This window comes from Micromys minutus, assembly GCF_963924665.1.
Source record: "Micromys minutus genome assembly, chromosome: 3".
Taxonomy (NCBI): Eukaryota; Metazoa; Chordata; class Mammalia; order Rodentia; family Muridae; genus Micromys; species Micromys minutus.
The window spans coordinates 64144700-64162913 of NC_137972.1; the positions used below are offsets into that span (position 1 = coordinate 64144700).

Consider the following 18214-nt stretch of genomic DNA (forward strand, 5'->3'; position numbering starts at 1 on the left):
CTCTCTCTCTCTCTCTCTCTCTCCTCCCTCCCTCCCTCCCTCCCTCCCTCCCTCCTTCTGTCTGGCTGTCTATTTATCTATCTATCTATCTATCTATCTATCTATCTATCTATCTATCTATCTATCTTTCTATCTCCCTCTCCTATAACCTGAATTACACCCTCTTAACTCTTCTATAACCTGAGTTAACTCTATTCTGTACTATACCGTCATGTGACTAGTCCCTCATGGGGAAGGGATTCTCATCATGGGCTTCACAGAGGCATCACCTTTGCCCCCAGGCTTTACCGCACCTTCATGGGCCATATGCCCCCACTCTCTTCATCCTTCCCCTAACATTGATGCCAAAACCAGAAAAGTCATCATTTCAAAACATTGGTGGCCCTGCCCCATGACTTTTCCTTTCATTGGTGCCCCATGTGAATTGGTGCCCCGTGTGAGGACATTAGATTTCCTCAGGACCAGATATCTCTTTTTCCTTTCCTTATGTGACTTTTGACAACATTGGCTTGGTGCTCCGACTCAAGAAAATGCAGGTTCTCATCCCAACGCTCACTAGCCCAAGACCTGGTAAGCTCTCTTCCCACATTGGTCAGAGTAAGCATCCACACAGTCCCAGGGAAGTGTTCCTGAGATACCTCTGAAAACTTTTGTCCTTGGGAAACCCCTCCCCCTTCTACTAGAGCCAAGCCTGGCCTGGATCTAATTCTGAAGCACTGCCTCCAAGGGACACTGCCTCAGACGGGCACTGCCTCCGATTTAGCCCCATTGCTGACCTTCACCCATGGGCCGCCTCTGTGGAGCACAGCCTCCAAGTTTAGGCCCCCATGGCAGCTGTCTCTATCCTCACCCATGGGTTTGCCTTCACCGTCTTTGCCCCTATTTCCTGGGATGCTTTGGTTTAATTTGCAGTAAGTAGAAACAAATAAACTGCACTCCCTTGTTAGCTATCTGTTACATAGTTTTCTGTGTAAAGAGCAGCTCAGTCCCTGCCCCTAGCTTCTGCTTGGGACTCTGTTTTTTAGACCTAGCTGTTCCCATCCCACCTGTGCTTTCTCCATCCTGGTCTCTGTCCCAGACCTTTTCTGTGCACTGGGAGGTGGTGGGCAGGCATCTGATCCCTCAAGAGGTTGAGCCAAGTTTGTTTGGGCCTGGGGAAGGAATCCGGAGCTAACCACCCATAGCTAGTAGAGGACAGTACTGCAAGCAGCAGTAGCCAGTGACACTGCTCCAGAAGGAGCTTCAGGGCAGGCTGAGGTCCCCTGGGCCGAGCTCCCCAAGCTCAGGCCACTCCCTTGGGGCAACAAGCAAAAGGGTGGCAACTGGGTTTTTGCAGGGACCCTGGCCCTGCTTTCAGGCTCTAGGGAAACCATGAAAGCAGACCACCTGGTAAGCAGTGACCTAATCACACACATGGTCTCCCCAACCATGGCAGCATCACAGGTACTTCCCCACCAACCAAGGGGTGGGGTGGCATGCCCCCTGGCTGGAACCACTTGTCCAGAATTTCTGCCTGCCTTACCCTTGTCCTGCTTCTACAGAACCACACCCCCTCCCTGTATGTGAGTGCCTCCAGTGCATCAACTGCATTCTCTCACCCATGTGCAATAGTGCCTTCTCAAACAACATGTTTTATTTATCTTTATTATTTCCAATCTTATTCTGCCTGCTAGATTAAAGTTTTATTTATTCTGAGCAAGATTTATGACTACATTGACAGCTAAAATAACTGCACTTTAACAACTAAAATAAACAAAATTTTATTTTCTAACAAGTAGCTCATATATACGGTTACTTTCTTATGTAAGCTCTGGTTCCATTAATGCTTCAGGTTTCCTCTTGCTAAACTTCCTTTTTCCACTACATATAATTCTTGCTCCTACTGCTCCACAAAAGCTCATCTTAAAAATGTTTATGTTGTTATCTCATGTTGTTATCTATTTATAAACTTATAAGCTACAGGAAACCCACTCAAATCTACCTTCAATGAGCCAAATAAGACCCCACTCAGATAAGTACATCTGGCTAAACCTTAATACCTATTCTAAAGGGTGGGATTCCTCTAGATTTCAAATATTGGTTTCAAATGTACATCTAAGGATTTTTCTTTCTTTTCATGACTATAGCTCTCTCCAAGTGGTCCACTGAGATAAGTGACATGATTCTACTTTTCCTGATACCAGATTGTGGCTAAGGCTCCCGCACAAACACCGGCAAATTGTTAGAAATTAGTATATCAGTCAGCAAAAAGAATCCCCTATTTCCCAAACAAGGCCTGACTAGCCTTTGCAGGCAAAAGAGGGTTAATTCTCTATAGCCAATGGTTTAAGACAGACATTGACCATTGGGAAGACCCCTCTTGAAGGCTTTTGCAGCTGGGCTTTCACAACGGTTCTCTCGGTAGTATGCATCCTCTTCTTCAGGGCTCTAGCACCCAGTCTTCTTGTTCCCCAACTCCAGGGCTTTCATACCCAGACCCTACGCTTAAAAGTCGAGGCCTGGAAAAGAGCACTCTTCCTCTATGTTAGCTTCAGTAACCTGAGTAACATCTCCAGATCCCTGCACATAGGCAAAACTTTTTATACAGAGTTTTATCCACTGGGACACTGGTTTGAGATTACTTGGTAGCCTCCTTTGTTTCTTCCCAATGGGCAACTCAGTGTATCAAAACATGTCACCGGTCTCCCCATTGGGATTTCTTCTTGAAAATTTCAAATCTCTAAAACTAACACCTCAGCTAAAGACACCTAAATTGATACACCTCTGCAACAATGTTTCTAATCAGTATCCACTAGATAATGACTCAAAATGGCCAAAAAATGGCACTCTAGACTAGTTAATTTTACAAGACATTCACTCATATGGCCAACAACCTGGTAAATGAAAAGAGGTTCTCTATGTACAGGCATTAATCTACCTCAGCTCTCCTATTTTCCCATTGTCGGTTAGGAGGACAACCTTACCGTCTTCACCAGACTCCACCACTATTTACATGTTTAGGGGTGTAACTCTCACCCATTGCTTTTAGTAGTGCCAACATGCCCTGTCCCCTTATTGGGAAGAGATCTTCTAGTTAAGTTGGGAGTCTCTATTTCCTTTACTTCCCCCCAATTCTCCTGAACACAATCTTGCCAGCAACCCCTCTGCTCCTTCTTCTAGCCTGTCAAATTACTAGCACAAACATCTTTCCTTTTCCAGTTTCTCAGGTAGACCCCCAAGTCTGTTTCTAAACATTCTTCCGTTGTGATTCCATAGCTAGACCCTACCAGGACCCTTTTAAGGTGATTCTTGTAATGCCTACAGTTCTTTTTTTTCCACATACAAGATCCATAGAATCCCAAGTGGGAGACAAAAGTTGTTGGTAAGCTCTACTAAAAAAAAACAACCCAGGTCTCCAATAAGTATTATCAAAATTCAACTGCCCTGACACTGACGTTGCCCTGACTACACACCTTTCCTCTATTCCTCTTCATGGCATGACAAACTGTTTTAAAACATCCACAACATATCCTGTAAAAATTTGCTCAAAACCTTATCAATTTTGTTTCTACATTCCTTCAATGATAGGTACAAAAATATTCTAACCAAACTATTAGTTCCTGTTATAGGACTACAAGCCTCTGTCCATAGAGGAGCCTGATGTGAATATTTGCCAGGTGGATCCCTATGGTGAAAGCCAGCTTCACTTCCTATGATGCCCCAAGTCATCAGGAAGTACTCAATGAAACTCATGATACCCCTATTCCCCTTTCACCATCAGCCTTCCCCTCTCCTTTTTCTCCTTTTTATGTTAAGAGAAGGGGTGGAATGACAGCACTAGGACTGCACCTGAAAAAAAAAATATTTCTCTATTCCAAATCAAATGTACTTAATCTCTACACACAGTGTATACATATATGTGTTCCAGCATCTTGTAAAATACAGGCACTCATTACATCCAGAACAGCTCCAGAGAAGCAACCTAGAGATAGATGCTTTAGCCTTCTTTTGCAGACACAGCTGCTTCTACTGGACCTGTTCCTTCTGACCTATCATCAGATGATTCCACAGACCCTGGACAACAAGGGAACAGCCAACTCTAAGACTGGACAAATATCCCTAACCCCACTTTTCTGCACACACTAGAAACATCGCCCCAAACAAGTATGAAGCAGTCAAGAAATCAAAACGACCCTATTCCTGGTCCACCATCACATCTAATTTTTCTTTTTAATTAAACCAAAATGGGGGAATGTTGGGATTCTGTAAACCCCACCCCTTAGTTACCAGGTATACCCCACCCCTCAATTATCCAGCTGTAGCCAAGTATGCTCTGCCCCAGTGACCTGACACTAAAAAAGAAGCTAATTGACCCTTCCTTTCTTTATTGCTCTCTTGCCTCTCTAGGCCTCTTGCAGCCTTGCTCTCCCATGCCTACCCCTCCTCTTTCTCTTCCTTTACCCCCTCTCCCTCCACATGCTCATGGCCGACCTCTACTCCTCTCTCTCTCTCTCTCTCTCTCTCTCTCTCTCTCTCTCTCTCTCTCTCTACCTCTACCGCACTCTTAACTCTCCAATGACCTGAATAAACTCTATTCTGTATCATACCATCATGTTGCTAGTCCATCAGGGAGAAGAGATTCTCAACATGGGTCCCCCAGAGGCATTTCTCTTGCCCCCAGGTCTTGTCCCACACCCGTTTTATCCTTCCACTAACATTGGTGCCAAAACCTGGGACATCATCTTTTCTCAACAATAATTATTTAAAGAAGGTAATAGCATTCAGGAAATGTATAGATAGGTTATAAGACACAGAGTGAATCAAAGTGTCTTATGTGGAGTAAGGATTTCTGTATAGTTTAAGAAAGTTACAAAAAGAATATTAGCCAAAAAAGGTATGGAATACTCATGATACAATCCAAAAAACTCAAAAAAAAAACTTACTAAGCTAAAGAACCCAATTGAAAAGTTCCTAATTCCACTTGGGAGGTTAAAGAAAACAATCACCGAAGAAGGGAGGAAGGGATATTTGAGGGAAATGGGACAGGGAGGAGAAAAAATGATCAGGTATTGGGTGGGAGAAATAAGTCTGAGGTCCTGAGGCCCAGCAGAAACAAAGAAACAATGTAAGAGGTTGGGGAAGCCTGAGAATAGTAGAGACATGGGTAGTAAGATAATCTAAGGACTCAACAAGAGGGACATTAGAAGAAATGCCCTGTTGGACTCAGTTCAGTACCACAAAGCCTGTCTGACAGAGTGAAGTTTCACACTGCCAGTCTGAAATAATGCAGCTTCTGCAGCTTTAAGGCTGTCACATAGGAGTTCAAGCTAGGAAGCATAGGAACAAATATCAGCGGGGCACTGACATCTGGCCTGTGAACTTTGGCAGGTCAATGCTCAGCAGGGTGCTGAGATGAAAGTCTGGCCATCAGGCTGGCTTGTTAACCCTGGCCTGGCTCCCAGAGTAAATGCAGAGCTGTGAAGAAAGAGCTCCTGAATAGAGCATTCACTGAAGACAAAAGGAGCCAAGATGAAGATGATTTCAACATGTGTGCTTTATTTTACTGTGTCTTTCAGTCCTTTGTTCTCTCCTTTTAATTTTTTTATTTTCTTTTTTTCCTCTGCCTACTGCTACTGAGATCTGTGTTTCATGAACATGTCTAATATTTTGACATTGCAACATGACACTGTTATATACAAAATTCATGCTCAAGAGACACACAATCAAGATACCCTTCACAAACACACACACACATACACACACAGACACACATACACACACACACACACACACACACACACACACAGAGAGAAATAATTTTTAATTAGGGTAAATTTACTATTTTGTGTTGGGCCACATTCATAGGCATCCTTGATTACTTGTAGCACATTGGCTACCATATGTCAAGCCATCAATACGTCCTCTGCGGAGCATTCCTGTGCCTCCCTTTACCAGCATCTACCCAGGTGGGCTATGGATCAAAATACCCATGTAATTGATCCAATTTATTTTTTTTTACAACTTTATTTTAAAAAAAGGATACATGTACAGATTTTAAAGGCATTTTGGCATAATACTGTATGAATATATTTTTGTCAGTACTTAATTCTTTTAGAGGTTTGATAGCAAGTTCTGAAATCACACTGGTTATTATAAGCATAAAGTACATGTCGGACAGAACATAACATGAAACAGTTATTTTTTTCTTGGTTTGTATAGATTAAGCATAATGATCTTTGAATACCAAAAATTGCCAAAAGGCTCTATTCTTAGCTCTTGGATTATTAATGATTTAAGGTCCAGGTGTACCACACTCTGAGAGGGTGCTCTACATTTATTTTTTTTCCTAAGAAGGACTGAGGCTTTCACTTTTTGGTCTTTGTTTTTCTTGAGCTTCATATGGCCTATTAGTTTTTTTCTGGGGTATTCAGAGCTTTCTGGGGCTAGTATCCAATTATCAGTTACTACATTTTATGTATTTTCTTTTGTGACTGGGTTATCTCACTCAGGATGTTATTCTCTAGATGCATTCATTTTATTAGGAATTTTATAAAGCCATTGTTTCTAATAGCTGAGTAGTACACCATTGTTCTTTCTTTTGAAACAGCTCAGGATCCAGCCACCAGCTTCTCATCCATTTGCCTCTGAGATTGGCCAGGGCTGTTTCTCTAGGACTACTTTTGTAGAAAAAAGGGACTAAGGGAGTGGATGATTTGTTAGAGTCTATGTCATCTTCTCCTATGAAGGCAGAATGTGGAAGATGGCTACAGCTTTGTACGTCTTCCCACTGTGGTGGGGTTAAGACAGAGTGGATTTACAATCTGGGAGTTCAGAAAGCACCTACCATTTCATTATTACTTTCATAATCACTTTATGGATTTCAACTAAACTCAACCAGATTATGCCCCCAGCACAACCTGTCTGATGCACAATGCCCTACAGTGGGGAGGGAAAACTTGTAGAGCTCAACTTCAGTAGAAAAAAAGGGCATCAAAGAAGAGATGGGTTTGCCATCCCAAAGACAAAACTCTAATCTGTAATTGGTTTTGTCTGAATGAACTTAAGAGAACAAAACTAGAGAAGAACCTGAGGAAAGGGGATCCAACCTTCAATATGAACTAGTAAGTTTTCAAGATATGTTGTTGTCATACATATTATCAGAAAATCTGTCAGGCAAGGGGTCCCTGACACCAGATAGAAGAACTGGTAAGGTTGTTGTAGATTCAAAAACCAAAGGGAACCTAATATTTGAGAATGACAGGTCTTAGAAGCAGCTCCTGGTCAAGTGCTACCTGTCTGGAACACAGAACCATTATACTCCAATGAGATGACCATTACATCATATCATGTAACATAAAACCTATAATTCTCCACACTCATTATGAATCTAGATAGGCCCCATGTGCTTGTCAATGAGCTTCCCTTACTGTGGATCCATTCCTGAAAAAGATTTTCAACTCCTCATTCACCCAGTGTAAGATATAAGTATTCACACTTGCCATAAATAAAGAAGTTTGAATCATTGTGGAAGTGTGAGGGTGAGAGGGTGGTTTTTTATCTTCATAAATGGCTATACCTAATTGTACCTGAGAAGACCTTGTCTTTTTCAGTCTCTCTTTACTTATTCCCTAGAAAACAGATCTGATTCTGTCCTGTCCTAGCGTCAGCCATCCTATTCTTACCTGGCTAGGAAAGGAGAGATTCCTGCACCACTGTTTTTAGCTCATTGAGGCCTCCAGCAACTTTGGGTTATACAAGACACTGAGAACCACAGCACCAGCATCTGGACCCTCTGTTTCTCTTGCAGAGAAATACAGGCTGGGACCCCCAATGGTGGACTTTGTTCTACCTTTTCTTAGTTGCATGGTGGCACTCTGGCATCCCAGTTGGTTGGCAGACATGCAGTCTGACTGTAATCTACTATTTTGGTTCTTCTATAATACAATACATCTGAACCATGTTTCTCTTCCTCCATCTTTGTTAGGTCTAGTCCCTCTATCTCCTCTTCAGAAAGGAGCAGGTTTCCATTTCCATGAGACGAAAGCTGTACCTCACAGTGCTAACAAGAAAAAGAAACTGAGTCTAATGGAAAAAAAACTACAGAGGCAAAACCAAAACTATAACAAAAATATTGATTTCATTCTGCTAAAAATATAAAAATAAAAATTAAAAATTTTAATTGCATATTATTTTATCCATAAATTAATACATTACTTGAAACTCATCAGAGGTGCTTCTAGCACAGCCATCCCTTCACTGTCATTAGAGTCTACCTCTTCAAGAATGTACCATATACAGAAAACAAGCTGAGACACACCATCTTATGGAACTGAATTACCACTGGATAATTGAAATTTCCATTCATAGCTACCTTTTGTTTGATTAGTAGGAATTGGTAGCAGCTTATATGTCATTCCAATAAATTTCACTTATCCACAAACATAACCACAGGCATATATTTGTATACATCTATATGTATACCCATACCCACATGCATACTTCATATACATATGCACATGCACAGACACACACATCTTACATACATGCACACATATAGCCATGTATACATATTAATATCTAAATTCAGGAAACATAAGAGAAAGGATAATATCTGCAAGGCAAAACATTTTGATGGCTAGTCCATCTCATCAGACTTTCTTCCTGTGGCCATAAAAGTACAAAAATTATAGAGTTTAATATAACATTAAGATAATATTTCTACCCACTATATGCAATCATCTATTCCTAATCACCTATTCTCCAGTCCCCATTATTCATTTTTAAACACTGGACTTAGGAAATACATAAATGTCTGAGCTATGTTTCTGTCATCTCTAAACTTTTAGTGAAATAATATATACATAGAAGTCTCTCACAGAAAGTTCTGGACAGCAACATAGCTATATAATAATTTCTAAAAAACTCCCTCTCTACTCTCTGATTGCTTTATTAGAAAGTAGATGTTATATAACTAATTCATGAAGGAGGTGTGACTTCCAGGTAGAGCGAGCGAGAGAGAGAGAGAGAGAGAGAGAGAGAGAGAGAGAGAGAAACCCTGGGGAAGAGATAGGCATAAGAGATTAGGCACTGAGATGTAGAAATCAGACTATGGAACTATGGAGAAGTAACCAGCCATGTAGCAGAATAGAATAGTATAAATGGGTTAACTGAGATATAGCCTAGATCAGTAAGAAATCTAGCTTAAGGCCAAGGCAATAATTGATAAATAAATAAGCATGTCTTTATTCTGTAAATGAGGTAGACATACAAAAGAAATGTTTGTTACATGCAAACTTTTTCTATTTTGTTTATTTTGATATCAAACTATCACTAGTATTTGTCATATAGTTTCTGATGATCTTGAGCATTTATGACCTACTAACTCCTAATATTTACAGACACATTTTCATTAATTATTTGATCTACTTGTGGCTCATTTGTGACATTTTACTATGCTTTAGTGGAAATTATCTAATGTAGGAATTCATTCAGGTTATATAGTATGTCAAGACTTATAAGAGTCAATAAGAAGAGGCAAATGGAATTTTATACTTGTTACAAAGTTTAACATACTTGTTATAAAATGGAATTTTCTTGTTCCTTTATACTACCTACATCTCTCCACCTGTGTAGAACACACTTCCAATTATTATCTTCATATGACGAATTTCAGGTTTCTAATAGTTTGTCTTTTTATGCAGTAATCTCTAGTTAACTAACTTCCTATGTTAATGGTCTTTTATTTTGCTAGTTTTTAAATAATAAAACTTACTTTCAACATTTTCTTTTATATTATGGAAGATATCATTTCTGCCTGGGAATGAAAAAGACAGAAAGGTCTTAGTACATTCCACACAATATCTCATAATTATATATTATTTAATGATTAAAGATTGAGATACAGTTATGACTTGAAACTTAAAAGCAAAGTATGCCACCCTAATGAATAAAGGTCACTTATGGTACCTACTCTGAATGTTGCCAATGATGGAATTATAGTTCTAATAATTGTCTGTTTAATTTGTAGTAATATAAAGTATGATTTTCTATCTTCTTAAAAAATTCTATTTGAAATTTAAGGCCATTAAACTAGCAATTTATCACTGCATTTATTTCCAGATACATTGGCATTTTTGCATACAAAACAAATATATCCTGCCTGCCATCTTGATCATTATTATTTACATTACTAGGGTTCTGGTGGACCTAAAACCTAGGGTATTCATTGGTGCCATTAATAATGTGTGTAGAATATATCCAATGGTTTGACATCATCAAAACAAATATACTAGTTATGTAGATAGCTATGGTCTTTGCCGTGAGAATTTATGGATTTGAAAGCTTTCTTTGTTAACATGATTCCTGGCCAAAATTCATGTAAAGCACAACAGACAGTGGCTGTATGATTACAGTGAACAGTCCACATATCTGCTGGTTCCTGTCATTATCTACATGTACAGCCTATCCTTCAGTTACTGTCATTAGTTCCTTCAGTTCTGCCTCTATAAATGAGGCTGATTGATGTCTGTGCCTTTGTTTCTTTTTTTGTTAAAGGACCTCTTCATATACCAATAAATTCTAAATCATCATATTCATCAATCTGTGAAAATTGTGGTTCCAAAATGTTCATACACCATATTGTTACTGATGTATGATATGAGCATGATTCCATGTTAAGTTACTAAGTTCTATTTTTTTCAGTAAAATCATCTAATTTTTCATCAATGCAATATATTTTATACATAGGTTTGGCCTTGAGAAATATACCAGAAGGAACTGAAATATAATACTAGCTGGATACAACTGAGTCTAGATTAAAATGGTCACTACTAACATGTTTCATTTTTAAAATCAAGAAAAGTTCGTATGCCTTAATACATGTCTGTGTGAAATTGTGCCTGTATTTTGGTATATGTGTATTTTTATATGAATGTGAGGTATTTTGTGCTTGTGTATGATTAGATTTGGCATTCTTAATGCATTTTAAGGTTCTGAAGTTATATCTGATATTAAAAGCAGATACAATGTCTTCTTATTCAAGAGGTGCTCATCTACAGGATTACTGGGGTTATTCCTTGCTGTGGACAAAGAATTGACCATATGTTCATGAGAAAACTAAAATTCTGAGATTATTTTCTTAGGCCCTGTATATATTCTGTTCCCCTTATTATTTCAGATTCAATGCCAGACTGAGGCCTAGTGTCATTTTCTCTCTGTAAGACATTATATTACAAGGGGTTAAACCTTCAGAAGTCAGATATTATTTGCCTTGTTTAGCTATGTGGCCCCCTATCTGTCTTTATTTTCTTCTCAGAAATTAAAAACAATGATTATTGGAGTGAAGTGTAAGTTATCTCATTAAATTTTGATCAGAGTGGGCAGAGTATAAGAGATATTCATGTAAAGAATAGGGACCTTGGCAAAGTGCACTCTGCTGCTCATTTAAACAGCATTTGGATGAGCAATGAACCTTTATTGGATCCATTAAAAGTCAAAGTAAACAATTTATTTTTTGTCTCCTCCAATATTGCCTGTATGTTAGGAATTCATTAGTAAAATACTTAAGTATTTCAACATAAACATATCTTGATAGTAATAGATATATGAGGAGGGTTGTGTGTTGTTATACACTCTTTCCTCTTATGCTGTAGGGCATGATATTTTATATATGTTTTACAATAAGAAAATAAAACAATTTTACCAATACAAAGACCCTGTACTACTGACTATTGAAATATATGAGAAATTCCTCCAAAGTGTTGCTTTAAACCTTCAAATGAGTAGAGGAATGGTCTGTGTTGAATAACTTTTGTTTTCCTTTGTTCTTTGTTCTTCTTTTCAATCTTCAGAGAAAAGTTAATTTTAGTTCCTTGATATGCTATACCCAGGATTACTTTTCAAGTCATTTTAAATATGATGGATTGGCTGGAATAATAGTGTAAATGTCTCTATATATGTGTTTGAAAAATTTGAGGAAGAAGAATGTTAACCAGCATTTAATTTTCATACAAATGCAATGGATTTTCGCCCAACTTTAGCTGAAAGTACACACTGAAGTGTTACATTTTATCTAGTGTCATCATGTCCTATGTCTGGTATACATGCAATATTAACCACACCAGAACTAAGCAAAGTAAGATGATTGTACCATGAGAAGCCCCACTTGAACAATATATTTTAAACTTAATTATACAATATAATATAATTTATGTATTATAGAAAAATGGAGAGTGAGACAGAGACAGAGACAGAGAGACAGAGAGAGACAGAGTAAGGGGGTGATTCAAAATATTTTTCCATTTGAGGTGATGATCCTTTCCCGGGGCAAAAGGCAAATCACACACACACACACACACACACACACACACACACACACACACAATCTTCATTGTTGGATATGTAAAATCTCCTTTTAAACTACGATAAGAGAATTCTAAGAAACTTGTAAAACAATACAGTTTATTGCCAATTTTCTAGGTTGTTTCTTTCAAGTATTCTAATTAGGACCCTATTTCTGATTAGACCACCCACTATGGACATAGGAATTTGATACAGGAATATAGAAAAACAGTCTTATGCATGAATACTGCATCTCATAACATGTGAAGATGTTTTTCAAGCTGTAAAGCCTCTGAACTGCATTGACACTCATGTTAAAATCCATGTAATTATGCAATAAAGCACTTATGTCCTCTATGTGAAAAACAGTTGTCTAATTGGACATAAGGTCCATGATAGAAGAAAATTCATGTCTGCTACTGAAACTATTGTTGGAAAATTTATAAATCATAGAGAAGAGCTTAAATACTATGATGTTTTTAACTCACTATATTCCCCAATTATACTTATTAACTATTGTTTACAGGTAAAGGTAACTTGACTCTTTAGAAAAGAAGCTTTTATTAGTCAGTAAATATGTCCTCAACTACATAGAACAGTGAGCTGACTGGAGCTCAACTACATATATACACTTCATCAACACAACTCCTATATTAAATCTCAGTACATTGGAAGATTATAAAAAGGTTTAAAGATACATATGAACCAAACTTCTGCTTCAGGCTAGGTTCGATTTTTATATAGTACTGATTTAGGTCAATGTAATCTTAAAATATTGACTATACAACATCTGCACAATCACATCACCATGACTAAGTAGACAAAGATAATCTCCAAAATCCCTTTCCTATATATGGAGAAATATAGGCAAATAGAAACTGTTTCAAGAGAGGAAACATGTATTTTTAAGTAATGTGGCTCATAAAAGGAGAACCAGTATCAAATGAGCTGGAAAGGAAATGCCTGAGGAAAAGAAGGTGCGTCAACAGGCCCAAAGTGGGATCAAGCTCAAATGGAAGCCTCAAGGTCTGACACTATTACTGAGGATATGAAGTGCTCACAAAATGGACCTATCATGACTGCCTTCTAAAAGACCCAAGAAACACCGGAAAGGGTCACATACAGATATTTGCACCCATCCAATGAACAGAAGCTGTTGACCCCTTTATTAAGGGAAAAATGAAAAAAAGTGAGGAAGAAGGTGACCCTATAGAAGGATCAGCAGTCTTAGTGAACCGATACCCTGAGACATTGTTTGGATCTCAGACACTAGATTACCAAACAGGCAGAATACACCAGCTGATATGAGGCCCCAAACACAAATACAGCAGAGGATTTCCAGATCTGGTCTCAGTCAGAGAAGATGCACCTAACCCTCAAGAGACTGGGGGCTCCAGGGAGTTTAGATGTTTAACAGGGTGGGTAGAGTGGCTTGGAGAAGGGGATCAGGAAGGAGTTATGGGATGTGGAAGAGTAGGAGAGTGGGTCAAGAGGAGAATTAAAAATATGTAATCTGGCTAGTTATGATACATTTTTTTTTCAAAAAAAATTAAGAAAATCTGATAGGACACAAAACCAAAGGCTAATGAAATGTTTTCTTTTCCACATAGTACATGTTCAGAATTTTTACTTCAGTCCTAACTGATGCAAGCATTGCACTGACATCATAAAAGCATGCAAAGGACTAGTACTGAAGTCACATTTAGGTTATTCAGTTTGCTGTAAGTAGGTGTAATGTATCCTCCATAAATTTTATGTGTTTGTTGGTAGAGAGGCATACTTAATCTATAGCAATAATCACTGGATCCATCCTGTCACACAATTTTAGCATAAATGCCCCCATTAAAGTCCTGAATACAGGAACAGGAAAGTTCTCTAGAGTTTTTCTTGATACTTCTGCTCTAAATTTATTGAGTCATTTTACATTTAACTATTATTATCTCTACCAGCCTTAGCTGTTAATGCTTATGGGTTAAGATGAGCATTAGAACAAGCAAAGTCCTATTAGAGAACTACCCAATTCATCAGAATAACTAAAAAGAAATGGTGATGATTGTGTTAGCCTCCCAGTAAATTTGCTCTGAACTAGACCTCTACAAAACTTCTCTGGAGACTAAAATATTTCCTTTATTCTAGACAAAGCATTGAATGCTAGTGAATATACAACTTATGTGAAAAACTAATGAAAAGAAATTTTAAACTGGTCTTGGCATACTTGTAGTGTTTGACTTTTCCAGTTGAGACATAAAGATAAGTCTACACATCTGGAATAAGACATCATTAAGAGCCATTTATTCTCCCCAAATAACATTCTATTCATATAAACAAAAGATAGTATGAGAATATTTTTCAAAGTAGCATGCTACTTAATTTTAAAAAACATGCATATCAAGTAAGAGTCTGAAAATTACAAAAAATTTTTCACAAATGGATGTTTCAATTAAAGGCAAATAGGTTCACAATACAAACATATACTAGAGATGATGTATATGATATGAGGAGAGACTATGAAGTCAAATTGAACAAACTAATGGTACATCCACTTATTAATTGCATAACATCTTATCTTGTTGAGAATGTGGTAAGGGAGTGGTGTGTCTGTTATAATTTCCTTATATTACCCATTTCATCAAAAATATAGTATTTGATTTATTCAACTATTTCATAGTTTCAGTACCCCACCTCTATAACCTTTAACCCAACATTTATCCAGTCTATAAAATATGCAGAAACAGGAAAGGGAGCTGAGGATGAATAGTAAAGCAGTAGCCACCCTGACTAGAGAACCATCACAGAGGCAAGCATTAATCACTGACACTATTACAGATATTCGGTTATGCTTGCAAACAGGAGTCTAGCATGGCTTTCCTCTAAGAGGCTCCACTGAGCAACCGACTCAGAGAAATTAAGAGGCCCACAGCAAAACAGTGATGGGGCTTGGGAAATATTATGGAAGTGTTCAGAGGGCTCGAAAGAGGGTAAAAACTCCACAGGAAAGCTAAGAGTGTCAAATAACCTACACACTTGAATCTCTCAAAGACTGGAACACCAACAAAAGGAAATATACAGGCTAGATATCTGCCTACCCAAACATGTGTAGAAAATGTGTAACTTGGTCTCCATGTGCTCAAGCCTGAGGAACTAGAATAAGGACATTCCCAAAAGCTGTTACCTATCCTTGGGTTATATTCTTTTAGCTGGGCTGACTCTTCTGGCCTCAGAGTTACAGGATGTACCTAGCATTGCAAAGATATTATGTACAGTGTTGAGTGGATATCCATTTGGCCCCCACATTTTCAGAAAAAAAGAGAAGAATGGAGGGGAATTGTGGCTGAGGATGCCTGGGTGAAGGCAGTCAGCATGGTTTAAAGTGAATAAATTTTAATTTTTATTGAATGTTTTAATTATTTATATATCAAATTCTATCCCCTTTCCTCCACTCCCCTCCACAAACCCTCATTGCACCCCCTCCTCCTGCTTCTATGATGATTCTCTCCTACCCACATTCCCACTCCCTTCTCACTGACATGGTATTCTCCTACACTGAGGGTATTGGGTCTTCATAAGGCCAAAGACTTCACCTCCCACCAATGCTAGATAAAGGACATCCTCTGCTACATATGCAGCTGGAGCCATAGGTCTATTCATATGTGCTCTTTGGTCAATGGCTTAGTCCCTGGGAGCTATGGGAGTTCTGGTTGGTTGTTATTGTTTTTCCAATAGGGTTGGAACCCCTTCAGCTTCAGACCTCTCTCTAATTCCTCCACTGTGGTTCCCATTTTCAGTTCAATGATTAACTATGACTATTCACATCTATATTGACCAGGATATGGCAGAGTCTCTCAGCAGAGAGCTATATCTGTTTCCTGGCAACAATAGAATCTCAGGAAACTGGACATATGACAGAAACTCTCTCTAACATTAGAGCTAGAATAGTTCTGCATTACCAAAGTTGTCTACATAACATTTCTTGAGAAATCTATAGTTCCATTGTTCAGTAGATATTACAAAATACCCAAATATAATATCACACCGATTATTGTATGGCTAAAACAACAAGAACAACAACAATAACAAAAAATAATAACAAAAACAAAAAACAAAAAAAATCAAAAATCAAATATCAAATACTACAAAATAAGAAATAATAATTTGTATCACTCAAATTATTTTCAAATGTTTTTCAATTAATTTCCAATGATGTAAATTAATTTTCTATCTTTTATCTATTATTTCCAGAACTATCACTTTCTGTATATACCTTATGGTTTGTTGGTGCTGTATGACCTTGAAAGTTCCCATTACTCCTCAACAAATTTCTTTTATGTTCTAGAATAGCCAATCCATCTTTGTATTAGAATGGTGTTTCTATAGGAACAGACAGGAGACTTCTAAGCAGACAAGAATGTTTACATGCAGAACATCATATTACCAATGATTTCTTGCTAAGAAATTACCCCTACTTATGAAAAGTAAACTAGTATATATATATATATATATATACAATATCAAGTATCTTTTATTAATTTTTGTTTCTCCATTGAAACTATGGAGGCTTAGCTATAATAAGGCAGAATATAATAACAAGCTTTAGAAAAAAATTCCCCTAGTTAATAAAAACATTTTAACTACTTAGTGTTTAAGGCCAATAAAGTCATTAGCACAAAAAATAAAATCACTATTCAAATGACTATACTACTAAAATTAATATACAAACTTACATCCTGACTACTGACTCCTTCCTAATTTTCCATCACAGGGTTCCTCCTGCATTCTACTTCCTCTTTACCATGAAGAGGGTCTTCCCCATCCTGGGTACCATGGCCTCATTACATTAGGTTGATGCAAGGTTATGTGCAACCTTTCCCACTGAGGCCACACAAGGCAGCCAACAGTTACATATATGCATTGCTGGGGGTGGAATGCAGGTTGTTAGTTGACCATTCCTTCAGTCTTTTCCATATTTGTGTGTACATTTCTTTTAGTGAGGGCCAATTTTGGGTCAAATGTATTATAGGTAGTTTGGTATCCCAATACTTCTACCTGAGGCACTTTCAGGCTGCTGTAGGTAGTCTCTTAAGGTTCCATATACCCATCTTGACTAAGGTTATTTATTTTAGCCCTGAGATTAACCCATATACCAATCAGAATGGCAAATAACAAAACTTCAAATAACAAGGATGACAAGGATATAGAGACAGAGCAACAGTCCTCCATTGCTGATACCCTCTCAAAATTGTACAGCCACTATGGACATCAATCTGACTGTTTATCAGAAAATTGTCTAATGTTCTCCCAGAAGACCTACCTATACTGCTCCTGGACATATACCCAAAAGATGCTCTACTACATCACAAGACCACAAGCTTCACTAAGTTTATAGCAACTTTATTCCTAATAGCTAGGAACTGGAAACAATCCAGATGTCCACCAACTGAAAAAAATGGATACAGAAGATTAAGTTCATTTACACAATGGAGTACAATTAAAATATAAAAAACAAGGAAATCATTAATTTTGCAGGAAAATTTATGGAATTGAAAATATCATCCTGAATGAGGTAAACAAGACACAAAAGGACAAGCAGGATGCTTATTCAGTGATACTTAGATATTGGCCAAAAGGTACAGAATACCAATGATACACCTCACAAAACCAAAAATTAAAACAGGAAAGTCCAAATAAGGATGCTTAAAGTACACTTAGAAGGTGAATAAAATTGTCATGTGAGTCAGAATGAAGAAGGGAACTGTGTGGGAGAAGAGTCTAGAAGCGTGATAGGGAACAGTATCAGCTGTGTGGAGAACCAGAAATGAGGTTCAGAGGGGCATGAATGAATGAATGGAAATATGCAGCTACCAATGTTGGTGGTGGGTGTTTGGGAGAGTGCTTATGA

At 37.9% G+C, this 18214-nt stretch overlaps 1 long non-coding RNA gene across 1 annotated transcript in view; it reads right to left on the reverse strand.

Moving 5' to 3' along the window:
* Nucleotides 1–18214, reverse strand: part of LOC308419139 — a 94231-nt gene that overhangs the window by 19886 nt on the left and 56131 nt on the right. The window lies entirely within an intron of this gene.